General features: G+C 42.5%; 1 protein-coding gene across 1 annotated transcript in view; it reads right to left on the bottom strand.

Moving 5' to 3' along the window:
* Positions 1-15,928, bottom strand: part of STS (steroid sulfatase) — a 149,322-nt gene that overhangs the window by 101,442 nt on the left and 31,952 nt on the right. The window lies entirely within an intron of this gene.

The raw sequence follows: 15,928 nt of genomic DNA on the forward strand, positions 1-15,928 counted from the left end.
GGTAGGAGTAGGGAAGCCAGGAGAGGGCTGGCCCTGGAGGCTGGTACCACCCCAAGGCCCAAGGGACAGGGGGTCTCCCTGGAGCCTGTGGTAACCTGTGAGAGGTCCAGCTTGCAGCCCCTTCCTGGGCCACCCTGCAGGGAGGAAAGAGGGCAATGGATATCTCCACCCCACTCTGTTTCCCTCCCGTGCATTGGCTTTCCTTGGCCAAGCACAACAGGGCCAAGGAGCACGAGAACCCGTTGGTGTCATGCACACGGGGTTTGCTCCCCGCAGGGTGGAGAGCAGGGTGGGTATAGGGGCATTGGCTCTGAGGGACCAGAGGAAGGACTCCAGTCCAGGCTGTGCCTGAAGGGGCCATGAACGTCACTACATCACTACTTTCTCACCCCACATTAGGTGGGAGCATTCCTTTCCCCATTTCACAAGAACGGTGAAGCTTAGAGGCTCCTTGCACTTGTCCAGGATTTGGGGAAATAGAATACAAAAGGAAAAGCCATGAATGGAACCCTGCCTCATCTGCCTCCAAAATACCTCGATAATTTTTCTTGAGCATCAAGTTATCCCAAATGGTATTATACTGCAGATAAGCCTGGGTTTGTTGGACATAGTACATGTGTGGCTTGGTATTGGTTGAATCCTCCAGCTAACTGCTTTGTTGCTTTTTGCAAGATTTTTAATCTTAAACATGTCAGGTATCTTAAGTCACCTTTATACTGTTTTGTTCATTTGAATTTCTTTCAATATGCCACAAAAATGCCAGACATACATGTAGCAGCCACACTTGCATGGAAACTGACTACACACATATAATACTACCTCTCATCGTAAGGTTTGTGCATTAATACAGCACTTAGCATGACTAAATTGAGTTTTTTGATCTACGGGAAAACTTTCCATTGTATGAGAATCTTGCATACAATGTTGACATATATTAATATCCAAATAAAGCATCTGTGTGCAAGTTAAAAAAAAAAAATACCTCATCCTCCTCACTATTTCGCATGGATGTGCAAACTCTTTTCATCCCACAAGCCAAGGGAAGACAAAAAAAAAAAAAAATAGGAGAAGGACAGTAGTGAATGAGATTCCTACTGATGTAAAAGACAGCTGGTCATTCTTTCCAGACAGCAGGTTCCAGCTATGGTCAGAGACAATAAGGCCACTTCCTGAGCACGGGAAGGTTTGGGGGGATGGTTTGACAGGAAGGTTAAGAAAGAGAAGATGCAGAGAGATCTGCCAGAGTGACCAATTTTGCGTTGGGTGCCGCTTGCAATCAGCCAATGAATCATGTGTCTTGGAGCAGAAAAGGTGAAGATTCTCAAGTGGAAAAAAAAGCACATAAATAGTGTTCATAGTGTTCCTACCATGCACCAGGTACAGCTCTGTGTGTTCTATATAAATGATGATGATGACAATTAACAGACTCTTAGAAGAGGTAAGACTGACTGTTGCATGTCACGATGCTGTAGCCACCGTGAGCGGCTTACCACGAACACCATCCCACCGAAGTGATGCTGCTGGTCCTAGCACCATTACGATTAGCACCCCCTGGCATTCTCAGAAGCTCCCCAGTTTGCATGAGTGACATGATGTCTCCATGTTTAAACCTCATAGAAGCATCCTATGTCGAAGGCATGAGTATCACCCCACTCCTCAGCACGAAAAAGCCATGGCTCGGTGAGGTCACATGACGTGGCCAGGGCCACAGGGCCAACCAGCTCAGGAGCCACCATTCAGAGACAAGTCTGTCCAACCCCTGGGGTCTGCATTCAGCTGGGGAAAAGGACTCCACGCAATTCCCAGCATCCCCAGAGAACACGATCAGAGACTGTTTCATTCAGATGGCTAAGTGAGACTTGGTATGAGCCAGACTTTCCCTATTCTTGCGGGCCCCTCTCCAGATGCATCTGTGTGTGATATAAATATGGAAGGTGTATTTGGCTAAGGTCACGGCACGAGGCCCTCAAGCAGTAACTGCAAAGGAGAACTTACAGTCAAACTATAGAGAAAATGGCCCGGCTGTAAAAAATAACCACTGTCAAATTCCTGAGATTATTTTTGGTGAGCTCTTTAGAGAGTCTAGATATTATTAATAAAAATTACATTAAATTACTCTCCACTTAGGAAACTGCATCCATGGAAAGAAAACAATTATTTCACTTTTACCAGTTTCCCTTCATAGGAAATACATACACATACAAAAACAAAAACAAAAAAACAAAAAACCCAAAGTGTCTGCTAATAGGGAATATCCCAGAATTCAGTTTCTGCCTCTTAAAGCCCTTGTGCAAACACACGTGGACCCGGAATGATGACTTAATGCAGTCACCTGAATCTCACAAGTGGTCTCCAAAAGTACCTGTTCCATTTACCCTAGATACAGAGGTCCCTGTCATGAGATGTATGTTTCTTGGACCCTAAAAGACCAGCATGGAAGACACCTAATGGGACACCCACCTAGAGTTCCGCCTGGCGCCCCGGGACCGACAGAACCACTCGACTGCGCATGCCTCATCGGACTGCCCTCGCGAATGCCTGGAGGACCAAGGCCCGAGCAACCTTCTGTGTCAGCTCTGAGTTTCGGGGACTGGGATGCCATTGCCACACTTCACCCCGGACGGCGATGGCAGGCACGAAGGGAGCCCACGCACTGCGGCTTCCCGTGCCCAGTTCTGCGCGTGGCCTTCCTCATCCAGAGCGGTTCCCATCCTGTCCTCTGCGATGTAGGATTCTAGCGAGCAGTCCCTTGCACAGTCAGGTCAGACAGGGCTGACGCCGCCACCCCACGAACTAGATCAGCAGTCTTTAAGGTAGACGTGCTGGATTGGGTGAGAGGAGGCAAAAAGCCAACTAGGACGTGCAAAAAGCCAACCAGGACGTGCAAAAAGCCAACCAGGACGTGCAAAAATGCACGGCGCTGCTGGGGAGGGGGTGGAGCAGATGGATCGATTTTTATACATGAAGGAAAACAAAATATCCCTCTGTAAGATACCCAGGATTGTTGAGCTGAAGAAGGTTAAACAGCAGGGGACACTCTGCCCCTCCCTCTATTTTGCTGCTAGGAGGAAAATAATTTACAAAAAGAAAGGTCTTCCCACTCTCCTCTCTGACTTGTCCACTCAAGGACAGACGGCTTTATAGGGCTTTCGTATCAGCTTGGAGATGGCGCCCCCAGAGGACACAGAACAGACTTCACTCTTCCCATAAATTTACCTTGCTGCGTTGTCCTGCCTTTCAGAAGCCTAAAGATGCTCTCCTCTTTGTCTTGTCTCTATATGGGATTTACAGCTCTTCGTTACTATGTAAGCACCGCCCCTAAGCCACTGCCTTGAGACAGAAATGCTGTGGAGCTGAGCCTCTCCTGCATGATGGGTACAGCACACATCAATGAACTTCTGCTCCTTTCTCTCTTGTTAATCTGACTTCTATTTTCAGGAGAGTGTCTCAGCTCAGAATCCATGAGGGAGGAAGAGAAATTGTATTTTCTCCCCTACACAGACAGAAAAGAAACATTAAGGAAGGTAGATGCCTATTAGAAACGACTTCAGATGCCTTCGTTTCCAACAGCAGCCAAACGTGTGGATACTTAAACGTCACGTATTACATTTAATGCCGATTACAATTAAATCACGTAAATTCAGTAAAGTTAAGTCCTTGTTAACGAAAAAAATAATTTGCTTAGTATCGTTTCTCATCAATTACCTCAAAGGAAAGAACGGTGGCATCTATGTAAGTAAATTAAGTAAGCATTCTGGTTATACGAGAGGAATACTATGCAGGAATCAGTGGATGAGTTATCTATTTAAAAAGACTAACTCCAGGGCAGGAAGGCACAAAGTCCAAGGTAAGCATGATATAAAATCTCCTTTATAAACTGCAAACGCTTAGTGACTCTAGTCTCTCGAGACATAATTCTTTGCTAAGTAATTATTTATCAATATAACCACATCCCCTTCTCGGTTCACATCTCCCACGAAGCCGCATTACCACGCGCACACACCGCCGCGTTGGCCCGGCTTGCAAAGTGTAAATTCACTCCCTCCCCTGCCTGAAAGTGTTCATCATGGAGAGTTACCTGACCGAATTGTTAAAAGTTAACCACCGGTCCCCAATACTCCACGTTCCAATACCGCCTTAATCCCTATCACTCGCACGTATCACAGGATGCTAGTTGTCACTTTCTGAATAAAAATGCAACTCCTTAGCAAAGTGGAAGAATCAATCAGCAACTCTTACAAATGTGTTTCCTCCGCATGAGGGAACAGGTGTAATTGTTAATAAAAATGGAGTACAGGAAAAGAATATCATATCTGCTTGCCAAACCCAAACTAATTAATTGTTTTTCTCTGATAGCCATTGGATCTGTATGATATATCTAATAATAATTAAATTCACAACGAAATCTTTGAGCATAGCTTTCAGGTGAGTACTTTCTTAGAACCAGGATTTATATTTTATTCACATAGGTACATGCACGCCTCTTATTGAATGCCCTTGGATCGCACAGTTCTATGTTTATTTGTAATGAAAAAGAAAAGCTTTAATTATTGATAAATGGGACATCTTTTTTTCAAAGTATTAGGATGAATCATTTGAAATAGCCATTTTTGTAGGTCAACAATGGTTGACCATCAGCAACGTGCTACGGCTAGTCATGTTTGGTCAGAAACCAAATTACCCATAAGAGCAAAAAGAAAGAAAAGGTTGATCAATCAATCAAACAGTAAGGAAACAAATAATAAAAGGAGACAAGTACGTTTAGAAAACAAAAGAGAACCTTTGGAAACTCAGCATATGATAAATGAAATAATTCGGCAGAATGCTGGGAAGATCAATTTGAGGACATCTCAAAGGGAATTGGAACAAAAAGGCAAGGTGATTGATAACAGGAGAGAAAGGATATGAAAATGAGGCTGTCGTAACCTGGGGGCCGATCTGCAGCTAACAGACATTGCAGAGGAAGAGAGACAGCAACCACAAGGGGATGAACCACCAAAGCGATTAAAAAAGACACGGCTTTAGAACCGAAGGGCATGAATCTCGGTATTGAACAGACCCCTGGGTGCCCAAAGCAATGAACAAAAATAAACGCAGAGCAAAGCCCATTTTCATGGAATCTTAGGGTACTGAGGACAAAGAAGAGGTCATATGTGCACAGCAGGTAGGGAGGGTGGAGGGGTTACATGCCAAAAGATAACGGCTTTGGTTTTTCAACTCACTGGTACAAGACAGTCAAGCAATGACTGCAAAATCCAGAGGAAAAACAACATCCAATCTGGAGTTTTATACCAGTCAAACTACTCCAGCCAGTTTCACTGGCCCCTGAATATGGCACATGAATGCACTGAGTGCCAACTATTTGCTCCTCAGGCTGAAGGCCTCTGCTCCCAAGGAATCTGCTACTCAGTGGGGGGGTGGGGGGGGTGGTTCTTGCCCAGGTGATTGCATTTCCTGTTGTGGCACTTCCCATGTAAGATCCCAAAAGAAGAACCATAGCATAGAGTTGTTACTTCTATCACATATGTATATATGTGAATGTGTGTTTCATGTGAACATGCTTGTGTAGACACGCATACACGTAATGGGAAAGAATGATGATGCAGCTTAACTTGTTGTTAGTTTGGAGAGAGTGGGACTATCAGTGGTTTTTATATGATTCTTAATACATTCTTGTATTTAGCAAATGTTCTACTTATTTTCATAATCAGAAAAAAGTTTCAAAAATACAATTTAATCACATTGTATTCTTGATGACAGAGAAGGATATTGTCATAGTTAAATTTACAAAGCTCCTCAAATACAATAATTTGTACTAATGGGAATAAAAAGAAAAGGAACCTGGGCTTAGGGTTGGCCTGAAGAGACTCCCAATTTAGAGAACTTCCATTTGAGGAGCTCTGATAACTCTCAGCTGGCCCTTGTCACATAATTAGGAAAATAATAATAATAAAGTTCCCTTTTTAGAGAAATTTGTTTAGTCCTTATTTTTTGAACACCAACACATGGTAAATGCCTAATAAATACTTGTTGCAGAGGATTGAATTAACACATATTTCCAATCTTTACAGATTCTTCCCCATGGATGAATCGCTGATGATACCAATTCTCAGTCTGAGGCTGACGGCCTATGAACCTGGGCTGTCGCTGGGATTGGTCCTGGAGTTCCAACGCAGAAGAGCCTGGAGTTCTGGATGCTCTAGGGCCAGAGAAGAAGGATGCCCCAGCTTCAGGAGAGAGAAAGAGAGACACAGAAAGAAAATCCTTTTCTCTCCTGTCTTGTTCTACCTGGACCCCCAGCCGATGGGATGATGCCACACTGAAGGTGGATCTTCCCCACTCAGTCCTGTGACCCACACGTCAGTATCCTCTGGACATGCCTCACAGACACACCCAGAAACAATGGTTTGCCAATTTCTAGGCATTGCTTAATCCAGTCAAGTTGACACTGTAATTAACCATCACAAATCCACTCCTTGTCAACTTGGCACCCATATGCATCACCTTAAATCATACTTAATCTCCAAATAAAGACAGTAACAAGGTAGTAGTTCCATTTAATGTGATACAACTATCCTGCATGCAATTGAAGGTGCGATGATCCATTCCCCAGAAGAGGAAGCAAAGCCCTGGGGTGAAGTCTACTCTTCTCCTGACATCCCATAACTTAAATATTATGGTGCAAAATTAGCAAGACTTATCTACTGACATAAAGTTAATATACTTTACATGATATGATAAAGGAATAAGAGAGGAATGAAAACAAAGATATTTGCTAAATACATGCATATATACACATAAATGTATTCTTAACAACACAGGGAGAAAATACTCCTAACAATTATAGCAGTCATTTCTGTAACTGGTCACACCAATCTCCTCTGGGAACACCCTCCCAGAAACACCCCAGAGGGAATGCTTTACCAGTTCTCCAGGTATTCCTTAATCCAGTGAAGGTGACACCTGAAATCAACCTAATCCGTGGCAGCATGGATTAGAAAGGAGATTATAACATATCCAGTTAGCAGTGGCAACATTAGCTACGGAGAGTTAATAGAAAATAACAATGAAAAAAAAGAAAGGATTAGAAAGGAGAAATCAACCATGTCACACATAGGTGGCCATGACTTTGGGGATCAGTGTCTAGGAACACTGACAAGTTCCCATCCTGAGCAGGGCTCAGGTTCTGCATGTCCAGTCTTGTCTCTTCCTACATTAGATCACAGGTGGTCCTATGTCCCCGAAACCCACAGAGCAGGTACAGGCAACATCTAAACCGGCGTTCAAGACAAATGCATAAAACCTCTAGCGCAGTTCCCTAGAGCAGAGTGGGATCTCCCAGATACACACAAACCATGAAGCAACAGAAACTCGTGAGTGCATCATTATTGAGAAGAATGCATTTGAAGAGCAGAACAGATGTGATGAAAGAACCTCCTTAGCGCAGTGCAACCAGAAACGAGACAGGATGTAAAGTGAAATCTTTTTCCACAGGTGAAGAGCTTGATGACTCTTCTCTGTATTTATAATAATGATTCATGAAACCACAAATCTACCAAAAAAAAAAAAAATTATAAGTCTGTGTATGTGTGTATGAAAGAAAGGCTAAGAAAAAACAAAATTGGTTTGGGTTTTCACATTGAGAGCATTCTTGAAGAAGTCTCTTAGTTGCTGACCCAGAAAATTTAATCATAAACATGTCCATCTGAGAATATTCTCAACAGGGAAACTATAAGGTTACAGAAACTAGTATCTATCTATCAATCATTCATCTATTCCATCTATCTATCATCCATCTATTCACCCTATCTCACCTCTATCTGCCATCCATCCATCCATTTATCCATTCTATCATCCATCTGTCTATCCTATCTATCAATCCATCCAACCATCCATGAATTTATCCATTCTATCATCCATCTATCCAACCTATCTATCACTCTATCTATCTATCTATACATCCATCCATCCATCCATCCAACCAGTATATGGTTTTATATATGGCTTTGTTCAAGGGGCACGGTGGCAAGGGGCCACTGTGGTTGGCAAAGCAAACGGCATATGGAATGACAGCTTCTGCCATGGAGCATGGGTGATGGGGGTCACTTGTGGCTTTGTGGGTGAAGAGGGGAAATGGGGACAATGGTTGATAAATTGAGAGTCTAAGTGGTTCTGAACTTCAGGCGGGAGGTGTGTCTGGTGGGGCTATAAAATATGCGTGTTCTTTCTGTGAATCCCCAGAAGTCCCCACTACCAGACTCAGAGCGAAGGGGATGTGTTCGCTGTGGCACTGGGGCATCTGTTTTTGTTCTTGCTGTCTCCTTCCCATCGCTGAGTAAACAAAAGTTCATCTTGCCTCCTCTCTCTGCCTATCACCCATCTGTTTCACGCTTGGTCCAACAAATGTCCAAAGGCAGCAAGAGAAAGAAGGAACCTCACCTCATTGTTTTTAGCACGTACCCTGGTCCCATTTCACTGGTTCTACCTTTGGAAATGAGAATCCGAGGTTATTAAGTACACCTAAGAGGCACAGAAAGCTGAAGCATGCTTTTTTACGTCATAGACATCATAATATGATTAAAGCTTTGAGAGTCTGAAGTTACTGTATAGAATTTCAAAATTTCTGGCAAGCCTGATAAAATTTTTTCTTAAAATTACATCATAGTCATTGAGTCTTTCCCCATGTTATAAAAGAATAACAACAAAAATATTACTTAATAGTACTTTGAAAAACCTAAGAAGAAAACTAGAGATTGCCGACTAAACTGGTTCTTGACATTCTTAGAGAAGAGGACCAAGACTAACATTTGAAATAAACTACCGAACAGTATTATCCAAAAAAAAAAAAAATGAAGTTCACAAAGTCCTCTAATACTTCAAATGTGTGGCTGCCAGATAGGAAATCAAAATTACTTCCAGTTATCATTATGATGCTCAGTGTTATTAAATGTGCTTCACACACTTATCTTTCACATTTGTATGGTAATGTCTCCAAAGCTAAGGATGTTATTAGGCAATTTCTTATTTCTCGCAAAGAGAAATGTCCTTTACAGATAAATTTAGTCTGGAGTCAAAGTTTTGATCTCAGAATAACTGCTCTGATGCTTATGTTAAAAAAGCAAAGAACATAAGTGACTAAGCAAGGAAATGACATCTACTTAGTTATTGTAAATATACAGTAGCTATGCACTTAATCAACCGTCACCCTAAATATTAGAATCTCGAATAAATAAACTTGACAGATGACTGGCTCTCCATTCATCTGGCATGAAACACGATACAATTAAACTCACAGCAAATCCCCTTGGGCTCTGGAAACAAACTACAAAAGCTAAGACTAAAATGGTCATAGAAATTTAGAATTTGAAGAAAGAGCTAACTTTTAAATTGTAAACACAGGGAATTATGAAAACATAATAGTAAATGGTAAATTTTCCTTACGTTATCAAAGTCAGAGTCAATTTTAAGAAAAGTAGAGGTAAACAGTAGCATATGCTAACAAATACACCAACCACTCGTTATCAACTGATTATTATTGTAAAATTAGAAAGCTGTGCCCCTAAATTATAAAATCAATCTAACTTCAGGCATTTTATTACTGCTGTCTAACATTTTATTAATATATCGAAACACAATGAAGAATTTGAAGTTGTATTATAGATAGATCACTTCCTGGTTGACTTCATATAATATTTTGTACTTAAAAACTATACTGTAGACTCAATCCTAAAATGAAGGATTTCCACAGAACTTTCCTTAGAACTCACTCTTCAAATGGAGGATTTAATATGCACTATATATACGAAAAAAATGTCATGAACAAAATCCTCACAGGCAGTATAAATTAAGGAACTGCTGTACTTCTTAAATGATTGTCATCAAGACGGCCGAAGCACATATAGTGGAATACGGCAGGAAATCCAGAGCCCTTAGTTTAAAATGCTATAAAGAAAAAAAAAAAAAACCTTTCTGTTGCCAGAGATCAGGTGCTTTTAGCTCCCCTCTGGAATCTCAGGTAGGTTAACGGGAGATAATCTCTAACAGGTATTAGGCTTCATCACATTTGAGGATACACATTTGTGAATTAAAATAAAACCCTAAGCCTCCCGCTGACGGATGGACCTCCTCTTGGCCAAGGGGCCCCCAGAGAAACCTTAAAACTGCGTTCCCAGACATGACAGGATGGGGGGGGTCAGGCACGCCTTGTTATAGCCCTCGCATGCTAATGACCACGAGACTTTCTTCTCTAAGGGCTGAACAGAAACCAATCTCGTGATCCACTCCTCCCTTTCTGTGGTTTCAGCACTACAACTGACCAGCATTCTTTCCTGATAGGAGACCCGCAACCATGGGTGGTTCTGATCAGTCTACGGAGGCTGTGCAGCCAGGGTTTTCCCGTCCTCTGCTTCAACTTTTGACATCAGAGGGGCTGAAATCTCCACCCGTGACTCATACTAACACTGCCATTTTCTGAACACGCACCCCATGAAGGGGCATGAAGCTCAACTGTGCATGTGTTTGTTTCTCCTCTCATAAATACCCATGATTCCTCCTATAGCTTGTTAAACATGCACATTCGGCCACCCTGCTCAGCATCAATTCCTGTTCCCTATATCACTCCCTCAAAGTATATGTTGCTGGCGTCTAGCTGGAGGCTCTGCTTCCCAACCTGTCAGAATGGCCACCTATGGGCTGCAACCCTTTATAAGAAATAATGCTCCCCTTTCCAAACTCAGGAACCTTGTCATTTTGTCAGTTGACACACTCAACAATGAGAAAGTCTGTGAAACCCCAGACAGGGTTAAAGATCATTTGTTATATTGGTATAAGTTATATGCCAAACCATATCAGAAAGTTTTTCATTCTTGTGTGGTTGAAAGCCAAAGGATATAATTTGGTATTAATATTGTATTAATATGGCATTGGAACCATTTTATTCGTTCATGTATTCAATAGCTATTTACCAACCATCTACTAAGGCATTCTGTGCGCTGTAGGGCTATAGGAGGGTGCACTGTGTGGTCTTGCAGTCAGAGAGCTTGCAATGTGTTTGCAAAGTCATTTTCAAATAATCCATATTGGACAGACACTCACATAAGTAATAGTATGAAACTGCAAATGGAACAAGACTGCCCAGAGCATGCAGTGGACATGACTAGTCAAAGACAGGAAGGACGCCAACTGCAAGGAGGGTTGACTTGTGAGGTGGCCCCAGGGGAGCAGAGCCTGGCCAGTAGGAGAGATTTTTAAGGCAAGGTGCATAGAGGGGAGAAAGAAGGCATGAGGCAGGCAGAGGCGAGGAGGGCCTGGGGGTAGGAAGCAGGTAGCAGCCTGACAGCAGAGATCCACCCAGGCCTGGTTCTAGAATTCCATCTTCCTCCCATCAGAAAGCCACGGAAGGGTTCCCACAGGGTCAGTGGCAGGTTAGGCCTAGCTTTTGAGAGGGTGCCCCTGGCAGCTGGTGGTGGAAGAAGGACCTTGATGGATGAAGACAGACCAGTAGGAGGCCAGAACACCCGAGAGATGACAAAGGCTCAGCCCAAGGTGTCCAAGGTACAGAGAGACAAGTTCACAGTCAAGAAGCAGCTAAGAAGCAAATGCAAGAAGGCTTTGCATCTTTTGCCTTAAAGATCTTTGAGTCGAAAAATAATTTCTTCCCAGTAATCTGTGCATTTCTTTGTTGATATTGAGACTGGTAGTAGTGGAAGTGGTGCTGAGAACCCTGTGGCTGGAGGGGATGGGAGACCAGAAGATGCCACCCCACAATATGCCTCTCTGGCATAAATTGCATTATTTTGAGACATCGAAGACACAGAGAAGCCCTGAAAACAAAGGAGAAGTTACTCCTTTATAAGAGACAAGAGAAATGCACATCTATAAAGGAAATCTCCATCTGTAAGGGCGTCTCCCAAAAGGTACCAGGAAGTGATGGATTACTGAATCACTAAAAACTCTTAAAGTTAGAGAAGGTGCCCACTTAAGTCTGCGGAGCAAACCTTATCCTGGTTTACCATCCTTTTCCTGGTCACCTCCCCATAGCTGGTTTTCTCCACACCCTTCTTTCTTTGTCTCAGCATGGGATGGTATTTCAGCCTCAACTTAAAGCCACCTCTTTGAAATTTACTCACTCTTTCCTGGTATCTCCCATGAATACACGAAGTATACATGTTAATAAACGTGTTTGTTTTTCTCTCACTAATCTGCCTTTTGCTACAAGGGTCTGTCCCAGATAAGAACTCGGGAAGAGTAGAGAAAAACTTATTGTTTCCCCCCCTACAGCAGTAATTCAGCTAAAGAAACAGTGGCTAAGATGCAGCCGAGGGCATCCACAGACCTCACCTAGTCTTTTGGTAAAGAGCTTAACAGCTTTCAGCTTTAGCGTTGCTCTCAGATCTGTAACAGGACAGGTGGAGAAACCAGGGGTTGTCATTGCATTTAATCACAGGATCTTCTATCCTTAAGAAATCGCAATATAGATAAAAATCAGTGTTGTTCTTGGGGCAGTGGGTGGAATCAGCTCTCTGACCACTCCCACCAGGGCGGAAGAGGCTCCAGGCCGCAGGATGAGGAACCCTCAGGGTTCCAACTGGAATAACTTGCCAAGCACTGTGCATCCTAAATGTTTTCACTAGAATAGATGTAAAGATTGCAAACTAAGTGTTTAGCTGGAGTGTGTCTGTAAGATGTCTTATTAGAAATGGAACACTCTGTTCCTGAGGTACTTTTACACACTGTGTTTTAAAATGTAGCACAAAGTTACTGTTCTCAATTCTGAAGCCAGGGTGTGCTTGCCCAGAGGGAGCAAGATGGGCTCTGCTGCTCTTGGTCTAATTCAAGGGTCCACAGAGCCACAGCACCCGAGTTAACCCTGCTTCAGCAAACCATGCAGAGACAAACCCGGAACAGGAAGAACGAACCAGACCACTGCTGCTAGAAACCCCGAGACAACTCCCGAGATCGTACCGGGTAGTGATTACACTATCACGTGAACCCTGTCTCGGGTGAAAGAAAGTAGGAGTTGGGAAGATTTGGAAGGGGCCGTGCAAATTACCAAGACAAGTTCTGAATGCCCCTCTTGGCAAGAATCTACCATGTGCTAACTACTACATAAAGGAGCAACTTGGAAAACAAGATGTCAGGCTCCACAGTGACTTTAGAAACACAGGCATGCTCCACATAATGACATTTCAGTTACTGACGGACCACATGCATGATGGTGGGCCCATAAGATTATAAGACTGTATTTTTAGTGAACATTATCTATGTTTAGGTATGTTTACATACACACTTACCATTGTGTTATAATTGCCTACAGTATTCAGTACACTAACATGCTGTACGTGTGCACAGACTAGGAGCAACAGGCTATGTCATACAGCCCGGGTGTGCAGTAGGCTATGCCACCCAGGCTTGTGTACGTACACGCTATGCTGCTCACATAATGACAAAGCCGCCTACTGGTGGATTTCTCAGAACATGCTCCTGTCATTAAGCGATACGTGACTATATCACGTAACAAAGAAACAGGGATTCATCGCCGTAACAGTCACAGTGATGACGTCACAGTGATGACGGGTAGCCAAGTACACCCCTCACAGCATGGTGATCCACTACAAATGGGACCAGACCCCGTCGCACATCACAATGAGAACAGGCACCCCTGATTCAGACAAATGAGAGCATATAACATGTGCCACTTAGGAACTGGTGCTGTAGAAAACTTGAAAAATAAAACCAAGAGGACTAAAACATCTCCTCAAACAGGTGAAGCAAAATGATACTTCATGTATATTATTTTCCCCCAAAACTTTTTAATTTTAAACATTGTCAAACTTACGAAATAGCTGAAAGAATAAAAAATGCACACTAGTGTACTCCTTCACTTAGGTTTACTGATAGTTTACATTTTTGCCACATTTTCTTGCTTTCTCTTTCCCTCTCTGGGGTTTGGAATGGGGGAGAGGGTGGGGGGCAGGGGAGAGGAGGGAAGAGAGAGAGAGACAGGTGTGCATGCATATATATGCATATACAGCATATTTTTCTACATCAGTTCATCAAGATGGGATAAGGAATATATTTGTATTTGTGTACCATGATTTTTTTTATGCCAAGTTGCATAGATCATGACACTCCACCCCCAATACATCAGTACACATCTCCTAGAGTAAAGACGTTTTCCTTCATAACCACATAACCATGACCACAACGGTGAAGACAAACATAGATTCAATAACCTCAGCTCCTAGACAGTCCTCAAATAACTGTACCAACTAGTTCTTTTTTCCCAGCCAGGAGCCATTCAGGGTTCAGGTATTGTTGTTGTATTTCCTGGTATTTTGAAACCTGAAACAATCCTCTCACTTTTCTTTGTTTCTCGTGACATCGACTCTTTTAGCAGGATCAGGGTCAGTGGTGTTAAAGCAATGTGCTACATTGCGTATCGGACTCATGTTTCCTTGTGATCAGATTCAGGCTGAACAACAGTGGCAGGGACACTACACGGGTGTTTCTGTGCCTTTATAGCCTGACACTGAGAGGTGCATGAGGCTGGCACACCTGCTTAAGGCTGTGACCTTCACATTGCTCCAGCCTCCCTCCCCATTTACCTCCTAACTTTTCCTCTATTATTTTTGCTGAGACACACTCCACAGTAACATTTTTTTGCGGTTGGGATTAATATCTTGACACTAAAACATGCTTCTCATCACGGGTATTTGCTGCCCTGATTAAGGATTACAGTCCACTTGAAAAACCTTTTCATCACCATCAAAGGATTTAAAAAGCAAAACAAAAAAACCCTTACTGACTATCCTAGTATATGTTTAAGCAGAATTAAGACAAGAGACTTCTGACAGGTTTATTCAAATAAAATGACATCCCACAAAAAAGGAACTTTCCTTTTTTGTAGTTGTTTTACAATAAAATTATGTTTTAATATCACTAAACATTGTCTTTGGAGGGGAACGGATTAGAAAAACCAGATGACCAAAGTCCTCACCCACTTAAGCAGAGGGAGAGAATTTAACAGGCTGTATTCAAGAGCCCTGAATTCAGAATTGCGAAACACACTAAAATGCCCTGGTGAGGACGGCCTCATGTTGCTGAGACGGAACGGATATTGTTATTAGGTATTTAGGAACAGATATTTTAGCCCCCGCAGACAGACTCCCACTTCGCGTCAGGACAGTAAGAAAGGATAATGAAGGCTGCGTTCGTTTATTATGAATTAATCATGAGCCTTTGCAGCCGCGTGCTTCTAATTAGCTCCGGAGCCTGTCAGTTTTCTCAGAGCCCTTCTAGCTGGGGCTAAAGAATGTCGATCTCCACTACAGACTAAAATGACAAAAAAAAAAAAAAAAAGTACTTTAAGCATTTTGCTGCAAAATGTACAGTTGTTTTCCAGAAGAATAAAAAATTAAAATTCTATTTAGCAAGCACAGAAGGCTTTGAAAGCTAGGTCAGAAATCAAAGCCACCTCCTATATTACCAAAGATTTTAGAAAATAAATTATTCTTTAAAACATCCAAAAAGTTTGTTTCTGAAATAAACCAAAAAAAGGAACACCCGCTCCTTTTAAAGAGCAAATTACAGAAATCACAATAGAAAATGAGTCTGGGAAGCTGCTGGTATTAGCAAAGAACCCAAGCAGAGGCTTTAAGCCTGCAGGTTCTTCCTTTCAGATGGAGAATTTAGCTTAATAGAAAAAAAACAAAAACCGTAAAAGGTCATTGTCTTTTTGTTCTCTTTAGTTCTTATTCTAACTCAGATCCCTCAAAGTAAAAGACCATTGCATATTGTAGGAAGAAAGAGAAGATTAAGTTAGAGTCTCTGGTTCCATAGAGCAGTGTTCTCAACCTCAGGACTACGGACATTGGGGATTTGGGGGGCTGTCTGTCCCCTGCACCGTAGGTTGGCAGCATCACTGGCC

Source organism: Eulemur rufifrons, chromosome 30, assembly GCF_041146395.1.
Source record: "Eulemur rufifrons isolate Redbay chromosome 30, OSU_ERuf_1, whole genome shotgun sequence".
Lineage (NCBI taxonomy): Eukaryota > Metazoa > Chordata > Mammalia > Primates > Lemuridae > Eulemur > Eulemur rufifrons.